The sequence below is a fragment of the Alligator mississippiensis genome, chromosome 10 (genome assembly GCF_030867095.1).
Source record: "Alligator mississippiensis isolate rAllMis1 chromosome 10, rAllMis1, whole genome shotgun sequence".
In the NCBI taxonomy this organism is placed as follows: Eukaryota; Metazoa; Chordata; order Crocodylia; family Alligatoridae; genus Alligator; species Alligator mississippiensis.
In genome coordinates this window covers 76,703,746-76,722,517 of record NC_081833.1, presented here as the reverse complement: position 1 = coordinate 76,722,517, position 18,772 = coordinate 76,703,746, and the positions used below count along the sequence as shown (strand labels likewise).

The 18,772-nt window shown below is 38.4% G+C and overlaps 1 protein-coding gene across 2 annotated transcripts in view; it reads right to left on the bottom strand.

Moving 5' to 3' along the window:
- Positions 1-18,772, bottom strand: part of ZFHX3 (zinc finger homeobox 3) — an 813,079-nt gene that overhangs the window by 600,673 nt on the left and 193,634 nt on the right. The gene's annotated exons all lie outside the window — the stretch shown is intronic.

Here is an 18,772-nt window from a genome sequence, read left to right as displayed (position 1 = left end):
CGTGTAAAAGATTTTTTACATTGTAAACTGGGCTATAGGGTACATGCAAAAGTTATCAACCAGGGCTTTCTTTATAGCGCTGCCATCCTGTTGCCATGTCTTCTCTAAAAACAAAAAGAAAAGATAACAGATTTTCTTTCAAAATATTTATTTGGAATATGCAAATTGCCAGTGAAATTATAAACCAGCACCATTAAACATTTTACTACATATTAACAAATCTATAACAAAAGGACAAAGTTAAACAAATACATTTAAAAAAAATCACGTCACGCAATGCTAAAGAAACTGCATAAAAATAGAACAATATTTATTTCTTCTCTTTCTAACAGCTCCCTGTTTTATTAGGCCCATGTTACAAAGCGATCTGATAAGAAGGAGCGAGGCTAAATGGCAAACGGCAAACATCCCAAATCGCAACCTGATGTATTTCCACAGCCCTGACCTTCAGATAAAAATCGTACAGAAATCTGCAAACCCACCAAATATGCAGCACCACATGCTTCAAGCATTTGCAGACACAACAGTCAAAGGCAAAAAAAAGAAACAAAGGTGTTGCTATTTAAACTGGTTCGCTCTTTCCTCCTCTCGAATCCCAGGATTACTCTTCTGTGGTTATGTGCTGTATATACGTGAATGTGCATATAAACAAATGCGCGCCCAAAAAATGGAGATTTCAAACACCCATAAAGTACAGCATTTGTATGTCTGCGTAGATATGTATTTCAGTGTTTATATATTGCATGAAAAATATATTCCATCCCTATGTTATATGTATATTTAGAAAAAAAAAATACTTCAAACAGCAAAAATTTTCTGCACTGTGAAATTAGCTAAAATTATGACAACTGTAAGAAAAAAAATTATACGGACAAAATTTGGGTCTGGTGAAAGAATTCTTTGATGTCTGGATTCCAATTTAACCCCGACTGAGTTCTAAGAATCAAATGAACAAAGTATATCATACACCCCAAGTCTGCCTGTCAGTGCTAGTCATCATTTTTATTTTATTCTTTCCAGCCACATGTATTTATAAGACCCTGTTCTGACATTTCCTCCCTTCTCAATGTACTGTGCACACACACTGGATACGGCTAGTTGCCAAATACATTTGCGACACTGTCCAACTCTGTATTTATTTATTCATTAAACACATACATTAGTATCGATAAATATGTATCACCATGTTTTCTTCACATTCCCACAGAAAGTCATTCCATATTCATATCTTTATACAGTCTGCTATGTGCTACATATTTTCATAGGGATATGCACGTATAAAAATTAAAAGCATTGTCAGTAAAATTACAAGATGTCACAGACTGTGTATGCACACATACAAACATATACATTGCAGAGCTTTATGTAACATTCAAATTACCAAGCAAGAACAGAGATAAACAATATAATCCATGGTTTATATATATATATATATATATATATTAACATATCCAACACGGGTGCATCAAGGTTTTGAATATCTACATCAGCATTTCAAATCATCACCTTTATTTTATAAATAGATCAGTATGAAATCTGCATGAGTGGTCCATCCTACATGATGGATAAATATTATAATCTCTACCATTGGTGTATTTGCATGCAAAGATAATTTTACCTCGGTACAGTATACCACTTTACCCTGGAAAGTGAGCCAAGCTTTAGAATTTTTTTTGAGGCAGTTATAAATGTTAATAATAAATCTAGGTTGTTTAAAGAATATTTCCAAATAACATAAAATATTTAGTCTCATTCCCCCCAACCATAAAGGGATAAGATTTATCACAAAATGTTTGAGGGATAATCAGCCATCTTTTGGCTAATATATTTTAATATTTATATACCTGACACAGCTGAATATAAATGATACATCATGATTTCCCATAGTGTATGAAATTTATACAATTAACTGAATAATCCAATGGCTTAAGGGCAAGCAAGGTGCAAACAATGTTACAATGTTTTGCTGATTATTGTTATAAATCTTATAAACCATAAAGACATTAAGGTATATTTTGTTTACATCATTTCTTTTCAAATATAGTATAACACAATATCATTTTTATTAAGACAATTATACTCTTCCAGTCGATTTGCTTCATCAAATACATTTCTGAATAAGTTTTTCAAAAATATTTACATTTTACCAAATACAGAGATCGGAAATATGTTGTAAAATACCATCATAATTCTAAAGGTATTTCTCAAGGATTAAATGTGTTCATAATACAATCAGGAAACGCAGAGATAATACCTGTTTCTCAATTCTTTTTATTTAAGTTAAAGTAAGAAACCAACCTAATTTCCATATATACTTTACGCAGGAGTAATATGTGCATGTTTTTGTAGAAAAGCACATACATACACACATACCGGAGCACGATGGGGTATATGCACACAAAGAGCATGCTATTTTAGACAACGCTTCTTTATCATACAATACAAATCCAAAACACTTGGATTAAGCAGAATAAAAATGCAATATTCAGGGAAAAAACCTGTCAAAATAATAGTTGGGATTTAATTTTGACTACAAGTATCTATTTTTAATTTAAAGGGATATGTCTTCTGAGTTTTCTGTTCCTGTTACACACACGTCTGTGTTATGTGCAAACATACTTTCAGATATGAATTCCTAAGAAATGCTGCCAAATGGAGCAGTTTGGTTTCAGCTACTTTCATTTGTTTTTGCATTTTTTTAAACACTGAACCCACAGCATTTGAAATCCAAAACAGAAACAGTGCTGAGCTCTGTGCTCAGGATCCGGGGCTTGTCCACCCGTTAGTGAAAAGGAACTGAGCACTGCAGCTGCTTATCAAATCAGTTTTATGTTTCTGAAATGAGTTCCTGCTGCTGAGCCTGAATTTGTAGACAGTCAGGAAAAAATATACTCTGATAAGATTGATCTTGCCCAAAACAAAACCTCTGGAAACACAGCTAAGTTCCTCTCTCTCTCCCCCCGTGTATATAGTGTCTATTTATGAATTACCAACACACACACACACACACACGCAAGACACACATGCAGTCCACATTTATGTACGTGTGTACATCTAATGTATACATACAAACCCAGATTACACACCCACATGTTCTCTCCACTTGATAATGTCTGTTTTACCAGAAGTAGATATTACTTCCCTGTTTTGCACTAATAATCATATTTCTAGCTAATATTTATTTCATTCAAAAGGCACACACATTTTCTCATTGAACACAGGTTTTTGAAAAAATATATATTTTACATATTATTTTTCTTCCATTCTTCAATTGAGCTGATGAGGGAAAAAAGAAAGTACAATATTGCTATTTGCTGCAGTTTTCCTTATTAGCATACAATCGACCAGTAAGTTACCCAGTATTTCCTTTATTCTTTATGCTAGATGTGGCCTGGCTGCTGGCTTTCCTTTATGGACACAAACCCCGCAGCTGGACAAACACACAGGCGCAAACAGAATTGTTTGTTGGTAATCAAAGCAATTTAAATGTCCAAAGTCAGTTTGAAGGGGCTGAAATCTTGGCAATGAGTGGGAAACAGTGCTAAATACGAGCCCTGCTAACTTTATTTTTAATGACGACTTTAAAAAAAGGGGATCAGCGGGGTGATTGTAAAAACTGTTAATCTTAAATTTCTACAAACCCAAGTGTCAGGGCAAGCATGTATGGTGCATCAAGCATAACAAGATGAAAACGAGGAGGTGTTGGTGAGGAGGGGGTCCTAGACACTTGCTTTTCTTGAATCCCTCTGAATACATTTCACAATTCATCAGTTTTTGTCTTTCCTGCCACGAGTGAGGACAATCAGACCAGACACCCATTAGATTTTTCATGCAATTTTTTTTTTCTTGTTCATGACATGTTGGCAGGGAGGATGGCAATTCTGAAATCTTACCAAATGAGAAAAATGTCAGAAACTGAACTGACAGCTAGTGGTTACTATGGTGATAGGTGATATTGGAAAAAAAATAAAATAAGACTCAGTTAATTCAAAAGGAATCAAGTTCAGTATTTTTAAGCCAGTTGATACAGATGAAAACTTAATCCTGATATTGGGATGTTATCTTGTTGTAGCTAAGAGCTAAAGAAACCATTTACTTGATTAATAACTAAGCATACAATTTATCTTTTCTAATGAAAATAACTACACCTTAAGAACACTATTATAATACATAGTTATAAAAAGAGACAGTGTTAGTGACTAATGAACAGGTCATCAGGAGAGCATTTTGCCCTTATGGAGGACCCAGCATTTTCCTCTGTTTAGCAGCAATAGTCGTTTCCTAGACGGAGAGGGACAGCTAGGCTGGAAGGTGAGAAAGGCTGCTCAATGCTATCCCTGATTGAAAGCAGGGCTGCGCATTCAAGTTCTGCAGGAACCCAAATATCTTCGTATTTGCGTTTATGCATTTTATGGGCTTTTAAAAAAAAATCCTGAGGGAGGTATTTATGGGGCCAGAATAACGCGAGATCTTGTATTCTCATATTTCCCTAAACCAGGAACTGACATACCTTCAGAACATCACATCTCGTGTTATTTCGGCTGCATTAATGGTTCCCTTAGGTATCAAAAAAGCCCGTGAAAAACAAACACAAATACCTGCAGCAGAAAGACGAGCGCAGCCACCAAAAACCTCGAGCTGTGCTCTGCACCTTCCAAAGCACACGCCCACAGCTGTGCTTGTGAGAACTTTACTTTCTCAAAACAGGAGGATCCAAATATATAATTATACACATTGAGCATTTAGATGATAACAAAAGACTGCAGGACATTGTTCATCTTTGTTTTTCTTTTGATTTACATTCAGCTACACTTTCAGATGATCCTTCATGAGGATTATTTTTCAAGCACAAATTAATGTGAAGTTTTAAATGATATATGTTTCTCACTGGACAATGTATTCTGAAGGCAAAACCTCTGAAATAAACTCTCTTTAAAGCACTCTTGACAACGAAATGCACACCGTGTGCACACTGAGCGTACTTAGTCAAGTCCGAGGGGACTGTTATTGTGCAGAATTCTACATTTCAAAAATGTCCAGATATGTGAACTGAAGCAGTCTCCCTCAGTAATTTTAATATTTTTTTCATTTGAAACATTGATTTCAAATTCTGTAATGCACAACATTAAAAAAACCCATTTTTCAAAGTTGCAGGTAATGACAAAAATCAGGGTTTTTATTTATAATACTCAGATAATATTTAATAAAGGGGGGGGAAGGAGGAGGAGGAGGAAAGAGCTCAGAAAAATGAACTGCTATGTCTTACAGGTTAGAAGAGCTTCTTACCGTCGACTGGACAGACTACAATGCCATCTACTGGGAAAGGAAAGTTAAAGTCTAGCTAAAAAGCTCATGTTTCAAAAGACTGGGAGAATGAACTGGAAAAATGCCCAATCCAACATTCTGAACTGAACAAAAAGGGGAAAAAAATTGTCACTGAAACATCAGTTCCTTTTATAGTTCATTATGTTCTGCTTCTGAGATCTCCTCCCAGCATTTTCCTTCTTAATTTCCAGCTAAATCCTCTCCTTTTCAACTCCCTCCAACCACTGCTGAGTAACAAGTTAACAACACCCAGAAAAATAATCACTAGCAGTGAGCGACCTTGGTGTCCCTCTCTGCAATCTCCAGCTTGTGATTTTTATAAGCAGTGTGTGTCAGAATCTCTAGTGGGAAGGATGAAAATAGGACGAGATAGGCTGTTCTCCTCGTATTTCAGGGACTGCTCCCTGACATCACAGCACCGACTGCGATGCTCTGTGTAACGTACACGATGCAATAAAATCTCCGCGGATTTTACAAGAGATCAGAAGTGTTGCCGTGGGCTGACCACCCAGGCTTTGCGCATTTGCATTACTGACCAATCTCTGCACTGATTCACCTTTTAGAAACCAGCTAACCCCTGGCAGGGTTTTACCCATGCCCAGGCCGATTTCCACGGACTGTCCGTGGCCACTCTGAAGCACTCTTTTTATTACTGGATATAATTGTCAAAACCACAGCACCGTGGTCCCTATTCTCCTAAACCATTTCAGTGGTCTTCAAGATTGTATCTATACTGGACTCCACTGCACCGTACCACGGAAGCACAGGCAGGCATCAACCCATTTCAGGCCTCGCTGCAACAAGCAAGCATTGTACGCTCCCATGTAAATCAGAGGAGGACCACGTCTTACAGAGCTCTGCAATCAAATCTGACAGGACAAAGAAGGAGAGAAAAGAAAGATTCCAACCATTTTACAAAAGGAAAACCGCAGCACAAAGAGGCGAGAGCTGGGTCTACACTATTAATTAGGGTCGTCACCCTCCAGCCAATGTCCACCAACCATCTACACTGAGAAGCTCTAAGATGAGCCGATTGTAAGCGAGAAGCTCTGCTGGATTTGGGGTACCCGCTCAGCCTGCCTCCACGGCCCCTTCTTGTCCGCACCGCGTTCGGAGCTCAGGGGATGCTATCGGCCAATCCTAAAACCTTCCTGCTCCTGATCTGAGCCCTTTAACGCCCTACACATCCTGCCTCTACTGTCTTCCCATCCTTTCTTTTGGCCCGACTGGCAGGATTTCACCTGAAGAAAGGGCGATCTCCACCCTCATTTCTACAATGCAGGAACCCGACCTCCTCTTCCGCTGTGCCCTCAACTAACCTAGAAATGAGCAGAGGACAAAGCGGGTCACATCAGGAGCTCAGGCCAAGGACAAGGAAGAATCAATATAGCTCCTGCAATCTGGAGAGATGGAGGTAAAATGGGTCAGCAATAGGTAATAAGTGAGGAGCACAGCGTGACTGGTGCACTTGACGGGGAGCGCTGTTGTTTCCCGGTAGGGAGAGGAAGGAGACGTTGACTGAAAGACGACAAGGCTGAAGGCCTTGTTTTGTTCGGCAAAGCGAACAGAGAGTAGCAACAGCTAGGAAGAAAGCTGGGACTCCACGGCTGAGATGGAGCTGAAATAGGTTTATTCATTTTTTGGGGGCCAGGCATTAACACGACGTGGTGTCGTACAGACAACAGGGCCATACTCGACCTCAGCCTCTACCCAGAGACAGAATATCCCACGCAGCATCCGCTGCGTGCTGCCTCTAGCTACCATGTTTCTTATTTTGTAAAAGAAACCTCGTTTCTCTGCAGCAAACCAGTGGAAACTGGCCCCGAAACAGATTCAGCACCTGTCTAAAGTGCAGAGCTCTTTTTAAACAAAATATAAGGGATTAAAATTTACAACTCCTATTTGCATCCGTTCCTACAACAGTGTCGATATTTATGAACAAAGACTCTGAAAGTATTCAGGGACGCTGATCCTCCGGCCTACGCAATAACAATGTCCTAGATGCCAGACTTCTTGCAGCTAGTCAATACAAAAGGGCATACATATTTCTACCCTTTCGGTGGAGTTTTGCCATTTTACCCTTGCCCACTCATGCCAATCGGGGCTCTTGCATCGGAATATTATTTATTACTGTACGCCACCAGTGCTGGAAGAACATCACCGTCAACCCAGGTTTTGTTCTTTGTTTTTTCTGTTTTTCACTTCTGTAAAATAAAAAGCCGCCGTCCAAAAATAAATCCAATGGCAAGAAAGAGAAGGGTGATCAGCTGGCTGCACAAGTGAGTGGCCTAAGGGGCTGCACTCGGGCTACAGTTTCTTCAGGGGCCTGGCCTTCGAGTATCAGCTGGACATGGACACTTCCAGGCCGATCTTTAGGAAAGGCCTTCCAGTGGGAGCAGTGGTGGTATAAAACAATCCTTTTTTAAGCAGCAGCCTCTTGATAAATTTAGGAAAGGGATCCCATGAGGAGGTATCTGGGACAGCAGGACACAGGACCGCACGGCCCACAGGGTTCCTGCTCATCCCATGTCCCTGCACCATTAAACACAACTAAAGGCAAGGGAAACCACAACCTCCATTTCCAAAGTAAAGACAGTTATAAGCAACTGCTTTGACCCGTTTAGAAATAACTCACAAAAAGAAAAGGAGATATTGTTTACAAGGTGCTGGAAGTCTGGAGAGGATGAAGGGGAAAACGAAGCAGATATGATAGACACGATTATGTATCAGATCAGCCATACAGCTTATTTTTAAAATCCTACACTATTTTATGACTGATGTACATTTCTTTTAGCCATGCTTACCACCCAGTAGCCCTGCCTTTGAAGTATTAAACCATGAAATTTGTGACATGGCCACAATCAAGTACTTACAGAAAAAGCTTGCCTATTTTTGCATCAATTTTCAACATAAATAACGTGCATTTTGAAATCTGCCTCAGCTCTCTTTTGTAATTAGTATGCAAATATAGTTTAAGTTTTTACTGTGCTTGGAAATAAAACTGTAGACATTAATACATCATTAAAAATAAAAACTGAACTGACTGATGCATCTTTCTTTTTCTCCCTACATTTTCCAGTAAGCTTATGGCAATAAGTTGCTGCACTGTCGGAGTTTCCCTGGAATAAGGGGTTATTGTTTATTGCTTAACTTTTTAAAGTTCAAACCAGGTACTCTTTTGTGTTGTAAAAGAATATATAAGATGTGGGAGAAAGTGATTGAGCCACAATCTCTCTTTATTTCTGTTTTACCAACACTGCAACAGGGTGGAGGCCTAATTGTTGTGTGAGGGTCCTAACGGCAAGGCAGACTCTGCCCCAAAGGCCTTGCACTCAACTGTGGGACACCAGCAACAAGCATCGGTGGAAGCAGCACGAGGTGGGAGGGAAGAAGAATGAAAGTAACAGCTCAAGAAACGCGATCGTGCGAGCTACCTGTGTGCACTTTTAAAAAATGAGATCCCTGGAAGTGCACTTTAAAAAATTAATTTAGCCAGCCAGCCACCCCAAATGTCTTGCTATCTTTTCAGCAGGTAGCCTCTGGTACCTGTTATAGCATGGCATTTTGTTTCCCTTTATAAAAAGTTTCTTTCTTTAAATGAGCTGGACCACACATACTCACTCATTCAGAATAAGGCTATAGATGAACTTAACTGGATCCAGTATTTTTTTTAAGTAACGCAGCTTGTGCGGTCTGCTGCTCTCTCAGAGAAACAAGGCACTATTTTCACATCTCATTCACATAATGGATGAGCTGCAAAGCAGAGACGCACTCTGGAGATTGTTCAGTTTGTCACAATATACAGGAACATTCTTTGATACTTCGACATTTATTTTCCAAAGCTGAGTTATTTGCCTGCACCCTCTTGCGCATCAGACCATTTTGATCACAGGAGGGGTTTTTATTTAAAAAAAAAAAAACACATGTAAATAAATCCACTGATCCAGTTAAGAAAATCTTGGGACCAAAGGAGAGCTCAGTATCACCAAGATTTACTAAACTCTTTCAATCTAATAAAGTACATATTGCTTCATTAACAAAAAACCCTTAAAAGTTGCATGCAAAAATATCAAACGCTGTGCTATTTACTTTGCTGGACATCCTTATGCCTATTTATTTCTCTTAACGAAAACTGTCTAACCTTCGACAAGGAGTTGTCTTTAAACAGGCTCTTTATTTTAAGAGATATTGTTCAGTTATACCTGTAGATAACTGAAAGAAAACTCACACACACTTTTGAGTCCAAATCCTAAACTATTTTAACCAGTTCCCAAATTCTTTTAAACTATTTTAACTCAGTTATATTCAATGAAATCACTCCAGATTTATATCAATGAAAGATCAGAATAATACCCTTATGTGTTGCAATGTTTTGCCCTCCCTATTGCAACTGTCATCATGCACCAGCTGTTAAGTCTATCAGGTTGGGGTTTTTTCCCTTTCAGTTTTTAAGGCACATCTACCTTTAATTTCAGCTCACAATCCAATAGACTTCAATGGGATTTCCATGTGCAGCAGGAAGCTGGGATGTACTCAGCAGGACAATTGAGACAAAACTGCTGCTGATTTCAACACAAGTAAAGACCAAGGCCTACGCGAGACAGGCCTGTAGCCCGCGTCTGCAAGCAGGGGTCTCTTTGCAGGACCAGGACAGAAGCAAGAACTGACAGATTTTGATCAACACGTCTACTAGTTTCAGAAAACAGCATTAAAAATCCTTCCAATTTGCAAAGATTCCTTCATTTTAAACACGCTGAAAAAAGACAAGCCACTGCTCTTTCTCCATTGTCACGTTCATTCTTCCCACCATTCACTGCAAGCATTTCACTGACAAGGGCCCGTTTGGGGCCTGGTGACGCTACAAGATATTTGCCCATTTCTACTCTGCCGTTAACCTCTTTGGTTTTAAATGAAGCTGAAATGTAATTAGTGATGTCATCAGTGCAAGACGCAACACTTCTGCTGTCGAAGAAGCTTTGAAGGATTATTTAAACAACGCTCAAAGATCAAACTCTATGAAAGTGATATAGAAACACAATCACTGAACTTTACATTTACGAAGAATTAAGCTTTTAAAGAGTTTCTCTATTGAAAAAGCTCTTTAATGGTAGTTTACCAGGTGGCCCTCGATTTTATCACTGGATTTCACTTTGCCTGCTAAGGAGATCTCTGGGGGACAATTATGTCAATAATTTTTGAGGCTGCATTTTATTTCAGGTAACAGAAATTACTTAAAAGATGAAAATGTGGAGATTTTAGGATCCCATCTAAAAAAAAAAAAAAAAAATCACCTATACCAAATAAAGCAGAATGACAAAAACTTATCCTGGGCCTGTCTATCGTCACCTCCCTTACCAACAACAACACGTACGTCCATATGTTTATATCCTTGAGACCTCTCAGAATTGAATTTCCCTTGAAGGCACAACATAGTTAAAAGTTTCATTAAATTTTAAAACAGTTGCAAAACTCCTATTAATTCAATATGAACTTTGTGTCTATAGCCTTAACAACTTTGAATATTTAGTAATACAGGCAATATATTGTCCTGTCTATGGCATGGGACTCCCATCAATGTTGGCCAATGCCCCTTACGTATGAAGCTTGGGATCTGATGAAGAAGTCCATGACAATTATTTCAGTCAGACTGGGGAAAAAGGAAAGGCACAATGGCTTTCTAGTCTTCTAGCATACAGAACATGTACAGACAGTAGTAGCAAAAGCAAAGAGTAGGACATCTGTGTAGACTAAACAGTTTCAATATAAATGATGTATGAATCGAAGGACCGACACTTTCATGGATTCTGAACTATTCAAGTCAGTGATTTTACACAAGCAGAAGAAGTCATTACAATGTACTAATGAACTGCATTAAAAAATTAAAACAGATTGAGCTAGGGTAACTTTAAGCCTAAACATTCTTACAAACCTGATACTCAACACTACTTACAATAAAGAGAAAAAGTTAAATGAAGTGAAAATAAAAGCTGAATTGTTCTTTTCAAGATCTCTTACGATACTACGTATCTGCCAAATTTTAACACAGCTAACATAAAAGTAAGTTTACTGCCTGTGTGTATGACTGAATTCGCTTCACAGCACAGCAACAAGCTCCAAAACTGCCACAGTGGTCGGCTCTGTACTGGTATCAGTTCAGGCTTTCTTGTGTAAACCAAAAACCATCTATCGTAAATACATAATCACTTTTAAATCCATCTCCTCCGCCCCCCGCCCCCCAAAAGGATGCACGTAAAGTATGGTCTGTTCCTGAAATATTCCTTGCAAGTTACTAAGTGGATATAAAAGAACACAGGCCTAAAATAATCTGCAAATAGCTGTAACACAAGCCCTGGAAAACACTTTTGGAGTTGGGGGGAGGGGGCAGGAATGCGTCCACTCTCAGAGACAACCAAAACTTCCAATTTGGGGGGCAATGCTGGGGAAGAGGGGCATTGTTACCGATTTATTTAATAAATGTAAAGGATTATTACAAATCTTACATAAATTAAGTTTGCTTTTGAATATTTTTCTGATAATTGAACAAGTGTTAAACTGTATCAGGCTGTCACAGCTGTTACAATACATGAACCACGCTTACAGCAACAGCTTTCGTTCCACATTTTTGTGGAGTAGTTTCCATAGCACTGTGATCGGGTTTGCATATTTTTATACCACTTGCATATTGAAAATAAACTCTTACGTTCAAGCTACTTTTGCTCAGTGTATCTGGCACTTAAGTTTCCTGAAAAACAAGCAGGCAACTATGATTTAACACCAAGCAGTCACGGTGCAGCACCTTGTTTTATTTTTAAAAAGTTATTTTTAGAATTGTTTTTCCCCAAAGGAGTGACTAAATAGTGTATTAGAGGAAGCTTCGAAATATACAGTTTATCTGGACTGTCACCCAACTTAAACACTAAGGCAATCTTTTCCACTCGCAACAATACACAGCGTCGTCGAAAACGCAGAATCCGGGAACAAAACGTGCATAATGGACGAATCCTCAGTTAAATGTCCAGGACAGAAAACAAAGTAAAAGGACTGGAAAAAATGTGTTCAGATGTTTTAATTAAATTGTGATTCTGTTGCAAAAGCACCTGTTTCGTTAGTAAAGACTAATGGCACTTCAGGATCGTAGGTGCATGCTGGGAAAACACCTACGGTATCGAACTGGAACACAGGCTTCCAGAAAGATCTAGACATTGTCACCTAAAGGAAATCCTGTAACAGGTTTACTAAACGTGAAGAGAACGTGCTGCATCTCAAATATTTTCTTCCTATTATTGCTCCGCGCAAGCAACCATGATTTGGGTGGCATATTCTTCTAAGAAAACTCAAATACCTACAACACTTGTTCTGAGAACGACACGATCCACATCGCATAGATTGTCTCTCGCACACTCTCCGGTGCAGAATCAGATCTTAATTGGCTGCAATGGTTTACCTCGCTAAACTGCCAGAATACACATGTTGTCTAAACTGTGCCTCTAGCTGTTCAAGCCTCTCTAAATTAGCAGATTAAAAATTAGTAAGTTATAGCAATGCTTTTCACTTTAAATTTTAATAAGAAACAGAGACATCTTCTCTCTTTCTCTCTCTGTACCTCCCTCTCTTCTAAGAACAGAAGGCTGCTGGTGAAAGGAATGAAAATCTGGAAAGAATTTGGGGTGGACTGGCCAACCCCCTTTCATTTCCTTCAGATGTTTACAATCTAGCACCTTTCTGAAGACAAAGATGGGAAAAAAGCTATTTTTTCTTTTGACTGAAGGGTGAGACAGGGGGGTATTAAAAACTGATCAATGTAATTTTTTTCTCAGAAGTATTTGCACATCTGTGAAATAATGTAATTTATGAAAAAAATCTTTTTATATGACATTCATGATTATAGCCTGATCTGGAGAATTATTCAAATATAAAATTAAATGCTCAAAAACTAGCTGTGCTGTGAATGACTGAGCTTTTACCAGCTGTGCATCAAACTTCTATAATTCTATTAAAAGTATATAAGTGAGGCTTTCCAAGTATGTCTGAATCTCTTTAAAAAGCTACGTTACATTTCTAAACGGCTTTATGATCAGTTGCTTTTTGTTTTGCCTTGATTATCATCCCAGTGGTTGGATATGGTTTATCTGACCTTAAAAAAAAAAAAACAGGAATGTATACCCATGGAAAGCGCTCTATAAATTATATTGTATTTTATTATCACAGGGCTTAGAAAAAAATTGGCTCTTAAGAAAGGTTAAAAACCTTTAAAGTGAATTCTCCTGTTTGGTTAAAATTACTTTTGATTTAATATGATCCATCTGTAATCTGTACCTGGCCTCCCTCCCCCTCCCTCCCCTCCCCTCCCCTTCCCACCCCTAAAAAGTCAAGTGCTGCAGCCAATGCAATGGAGCGGGGCAAGTCCAAAAGGAGTAGCATGCGAGCGTGTCGTCTGGTCCACATGGAACTGAAGTGCCAAAGTTTTCACCTTCTGCATATTTTGCCTCTGTATCTATTTCCCCTCCAATAAAATACTGATCATGGTATGTCGAAAAATAAAGTGCAAATGAGCATAAAATGGAAATGTATATAAGTAACATGTCTATCCCTTGTGCACCAGTCCCGGCACTCAGATCAGAAAGGGAGAGAGAGGCCTATTCTCTGCTCTACCTAAGGTCAGAGGCAGCCTGCTCGAATTGGCACGGATCAAACCAGCCCGAAACGCCAGGCGAGCTCCACACAGACTTAACGCAGGCACAATTCAGAATAAAAGTTCAGTTCTACGCTCAGCCTTGAAATATATTATTTTAGTAAGGATGCTTTCCAGTGTCGCTGTAATGTAAAGGTTATAAATAATGTAATCCTGAAATTACATCTAACTCACACGTAGCAAACATTTTGAAGAGAAAGAAGAAATACAACCCGAAAAATGTACTAAGTGCTAGGGTAGAAGCCAGCCATTAAGAGAAGGAAAAAGAGGGAGAGAGAAGGAAAGATAGGGGGGGAGAGAGAATACTAAAAAAGGCCACATTAGTAACATACAGGATCTGCAGTTATAGTTTAAAAAACAGAGGCAAAATAAGGGATAAGATATTGTTTCTGCTGCCTAAGACAGACGGACTTTAATAACACTTAACAGAATGATGCACATTAATGATCTCAGAAAGCACTTCTTATGCCTCATCCATCATGCGAAGGAGAAAATGAAGCCTTCGACAGCATTAGGAATTATTCTAGATCTTGTCAGTAATTCGCAGCTTCTCTGTAGTATCGTAACACAAATTTGTGTGTATGAGACACTGACCATTAATCTAAGGGCTTTTTTCCACTCACCGCAGCGTGCTGAGAATGTATCAGTTGTTTCATGGAGAAATTTCACATATGTAACCGTGCTAAAACAAGCAGGGAAAAGCAGCTATGTGGAAAGCAATATAAACAAAAAGATTGCAAAGAGCAATATTTGTTATGTAAAACCAAAATACATTATATACAGCATGTGTCTTCTGAATGGGCAACTGCTGGTGTCTGCACTCAGAAACAGCCAGAATCCGAACGGAGTAAAAAGTTGTTTAAGTTCACTCACACCAACCCTCCGACGTGTCATTTACTGGGGCTGTTCTTCCCCCTTGTTACAGAGTGAGAAAAATCCTGAATTTCCTCCTAAAGAGCAGTGTATTTTTATAATTAGAAGCAAAGCAAATTTCAATATGAAACCTCATACAGTTAAATAAACAATAGCTTTTGGCAACATTTTCTGTAAGATGAAATCTGCTGTTAATGGCATGATGGTTGTTTCAAGCAGAATCCCCACTACAAAGGAAAAGGTTCATAAATATTTGTAAAACAAACTCCTTCTAAAAAATCCTCTGAGTACACTCCAAATTGATTTCTATACATGTAATGTAAAGATGAAAGAGAGATGGTTGTATGTAGTTTATGATAAATTAGAACTGCTTTTCTTCCACAAGTCACATATACCAAACAGATGTATTTCTATGCAGATAGGAGAGAACACAACAACAAAAACACTTGTCACATGGAATAAGGTGAATTGTTCTTGAAAGGTGAAGGGACACACGCACGCACGCACGCACGCACGCACATACACGCACACGACAGCCAGATTTGCTCAAACGCTAATCAAACAGTAACAATCAGCACTCATAATGCTTCCAGGTTCTGAAAGAAATTCTTATTTTCCACTACTTGAAGTATGGCATATGACCACTAAGTACTACAAACAGACCTTATGACTGCAGTGAAAACTGACAATTAAGTTAATTCTTCATCGTCCACAATAACGTTTAGTTGTATTTATTGCAAACGTATTTTGCAGCAAGTAATTTAAAATTATTTAGAAGGACATAAGTCAATGTTTAAAATTTCTCCTGGCCAAACACTGGGCAAGTGATATAAGAGGCACAAATGACAGACTATAGACTCATTAGGAAAGTACAAATACCCATACAAGTCTGTTAACCCCCCTGACAAAACCTGAAAATTAGAAATCCAATAACTAAGCATCAATCAGGTCTGTAACTCTTGGACAAATATTCAGTCTGTGCATGATGCTCATGTCACGAGTGAAACTAAGCATGGTTGAAAATTGAGGTTTTCATGAAATAATGAAGAGTAGATGTTGCATAAACACCATTACTCCAGTTCATTCTTTCCTCCTGTTTTTATTCCCTCAGAAGTATATCAAATTTTTGTTCAGCTAATTCATGTTTATTTATATATGGCTAAAAATTACCAAATAAAAATAACATGCAAATTTGAGTAGAGAAAGTTATAATATGTTCCATGCTAAGAGTCTACCACCCGTGCTCTGGACATGATGATTGTTTTTTAAAATTACACGAATTAGCTAGCTGGAACTACTTTTCCACTTAGATGTCAGAGTCAAAACGTAGGCAACATTTTCAAATATAAAAGGACCTAAAAGTATTAACTTTTAATTAACCTAATTAAACTACAGATTTAAATGTAACACCAATAGTCACTTTACCAAAGGCAACCCAACAAAACTCAAGGACTGGGCCCAAGGAAGGTGAAAGAAAATGGTCTGTATTTCAGACGTTCTGCTGTCTGGCCTGAATATCCAGAAAACTGCTGGTAAACGTACCAAATAAAATGCAGTGGACTATTTTAAAATAGTTTCTCCATGACTTCCAATATGTTTAATACGATGATATGGAGAATTAAATATAACTAGAAACACATTCAACCCATAGGAACTCCCTTTAGAGAGCAGAATAAAAATGCAGCTTTTTTCAGTACAAAACAAACAAACAAACAACAAAAATCCCCTAAACCTCCACTGTCTCTCTGCAAGTCTGCGTGCTCTCCAGTGCTGAGATAAAGACCCAATCTGCTCATCAAACACCTCCGGGCTCGGCCATCTAATAGGAACAAATTGGCAATGACTGCCCAAGCAAGTAACACAGGCCCACTGATTTGTAGATTGATACTGATGCCTAATGATCCCCTTGGGCAGATCAATAGCAACAATCCTCATCCCTGCCTTTCTTCTTTATTGGCACAGAAGACTGAAGCAAAGAGAAAGCAGTACGTATAAATGCACAGCACTTCAGGTGCAGAGAGAGAGAGAGAGAGAGAGAAAGAAAGAATACAGGTGTTTAGAAATGATGTGAAAGCTGCTGAAGTCCGATTCCTTAGAAACTCCTCTGAAACAGTGGTCAAGGAGAAGAGACCGTTGCAATTTTGTCAAAAAAAGTATACACAGAATTGCTAAATTGGTCTTTTACGTGGAAAAGAACAGCAGTGCCGAACTTGGGGGACCTAAATACACAATGTAGGTGAACCAAGCCAATGCTGTTTGCAGAAACAGCGTCCAACTGGCACCTTTGTGTGTGATAGGGGAGGTTAACAGTGCAATGGATACGACCGGCCCATGCTACGCATTAGCTTATGGAAAATCCAGAGCACATGAATAATGAAATTAGCAGGAGGAAAACTAATGTTCATAAAGAACCACACTAAAAATAAAGTTGAGCTCTGTGAAAACTCAAAGAAGATGCAAGTATGTAAGTTAGGAGAGATCAAGGAAAAGGTTTAACGTCCAGTGGTCTGGAAATCAGAGAGCATGGACAGGTGAATTTCTCCGGCGGATTATAAAGGGTTAGACACTCGTTCTTGCTGATCTCGGTTCTTTCCAGCTCTACATGCAGCTGTCTTTTTGTCTTTAGTGAGCCACAGGATGATCAATCAGGCCGTTCCTACGAAGGACTTTTATTCAGTTAACAGAAAGTCACTTTCAGCCCCACCCCTTACAAAGACGTGGTCATTTCAATTTACAATGCTACTGAATTACAATTATCCAGTTCATATATTCCTTCAAAGATCCTAGCAATGCCTAGACAAATGGATGGAGCTGCTTTCCTTCCCCCCCCCCCATTAATACTAGTGGTACTAACTGTACTTTTAAGCGGTCATTTATATTATTAGGGTTATTGTTAGGGGTCACAAGCAATGCTAAACTTCTACACTGACTTTATGTGTATAAAATAAAATAAGGCTGCATCAGATGCATCCCAACTTTCAAGAAAACTAACATACCTACAGACAAAATATTATTTTAAATTTTGACAGAAAACTTTGAGTCTACTCATAGGACACTTTAATCTTTTAGTTACTTTTTATTTTCTTTTATTTGATTATGCTTGAAATAATCTCTTCCCCTCTAACCACGTACATTTTAAAGTTGCCATAAGGCTCAGAGAACATTTAAAAATCACACACAGATCCACAACTAACCGCCTGAGAATCTGCTTTGTTCAGCAGTCATTGTGGTAGTTTTATTCTTTATGCCTGTTTTATTAAAATGTGGATAAAGCAAAAAGCAAAGGATAAAATTAAATTTCATTGACTGTAAATTGCTAAAACATCCCTCCAATAAAAGATTTTCTTTTAATAACAAAAATGTCTTTTCCATCTTTTCGCCTATCTCTTCTTCGTACATTCACAATAAAAATGGAACTGCATTAGGAACCTTTGTAATTCAACCCACTGTATTTCATAAATTAATAATCTTCTGAATCCTGCATGCTGTCTTTTAACATGAGAAAGTTAAAGTCTTGTAGTAAGAGGATTTACATTGATGCTCGAAATATGCATGCACACCAAAGATCCAGGACTGACCATTTTAAAATTTAAATTTCACACTAATGATAAGTATAATCATTGCAATCATCGTCATCGTAACAATAAAAAGATGCATTCTGTTAGCCCCTGACATCAATCAACCGTGTGGTGAAAAATCAGAGCCCTTTCTCCCGTCGCCCCCCCTCCCTGCCTCTCCTTTGCTCTCCCGCCCTCCCCCCAGGTTGCTCACAGAAGTGATCACATTTAATTCATTGCATTATTATGTCATCTCCATACTAATCTCGGCCCTCACACCTCCGCCACTTTGACATGCAAATGAGCTAGAAAAAAGCCACACATT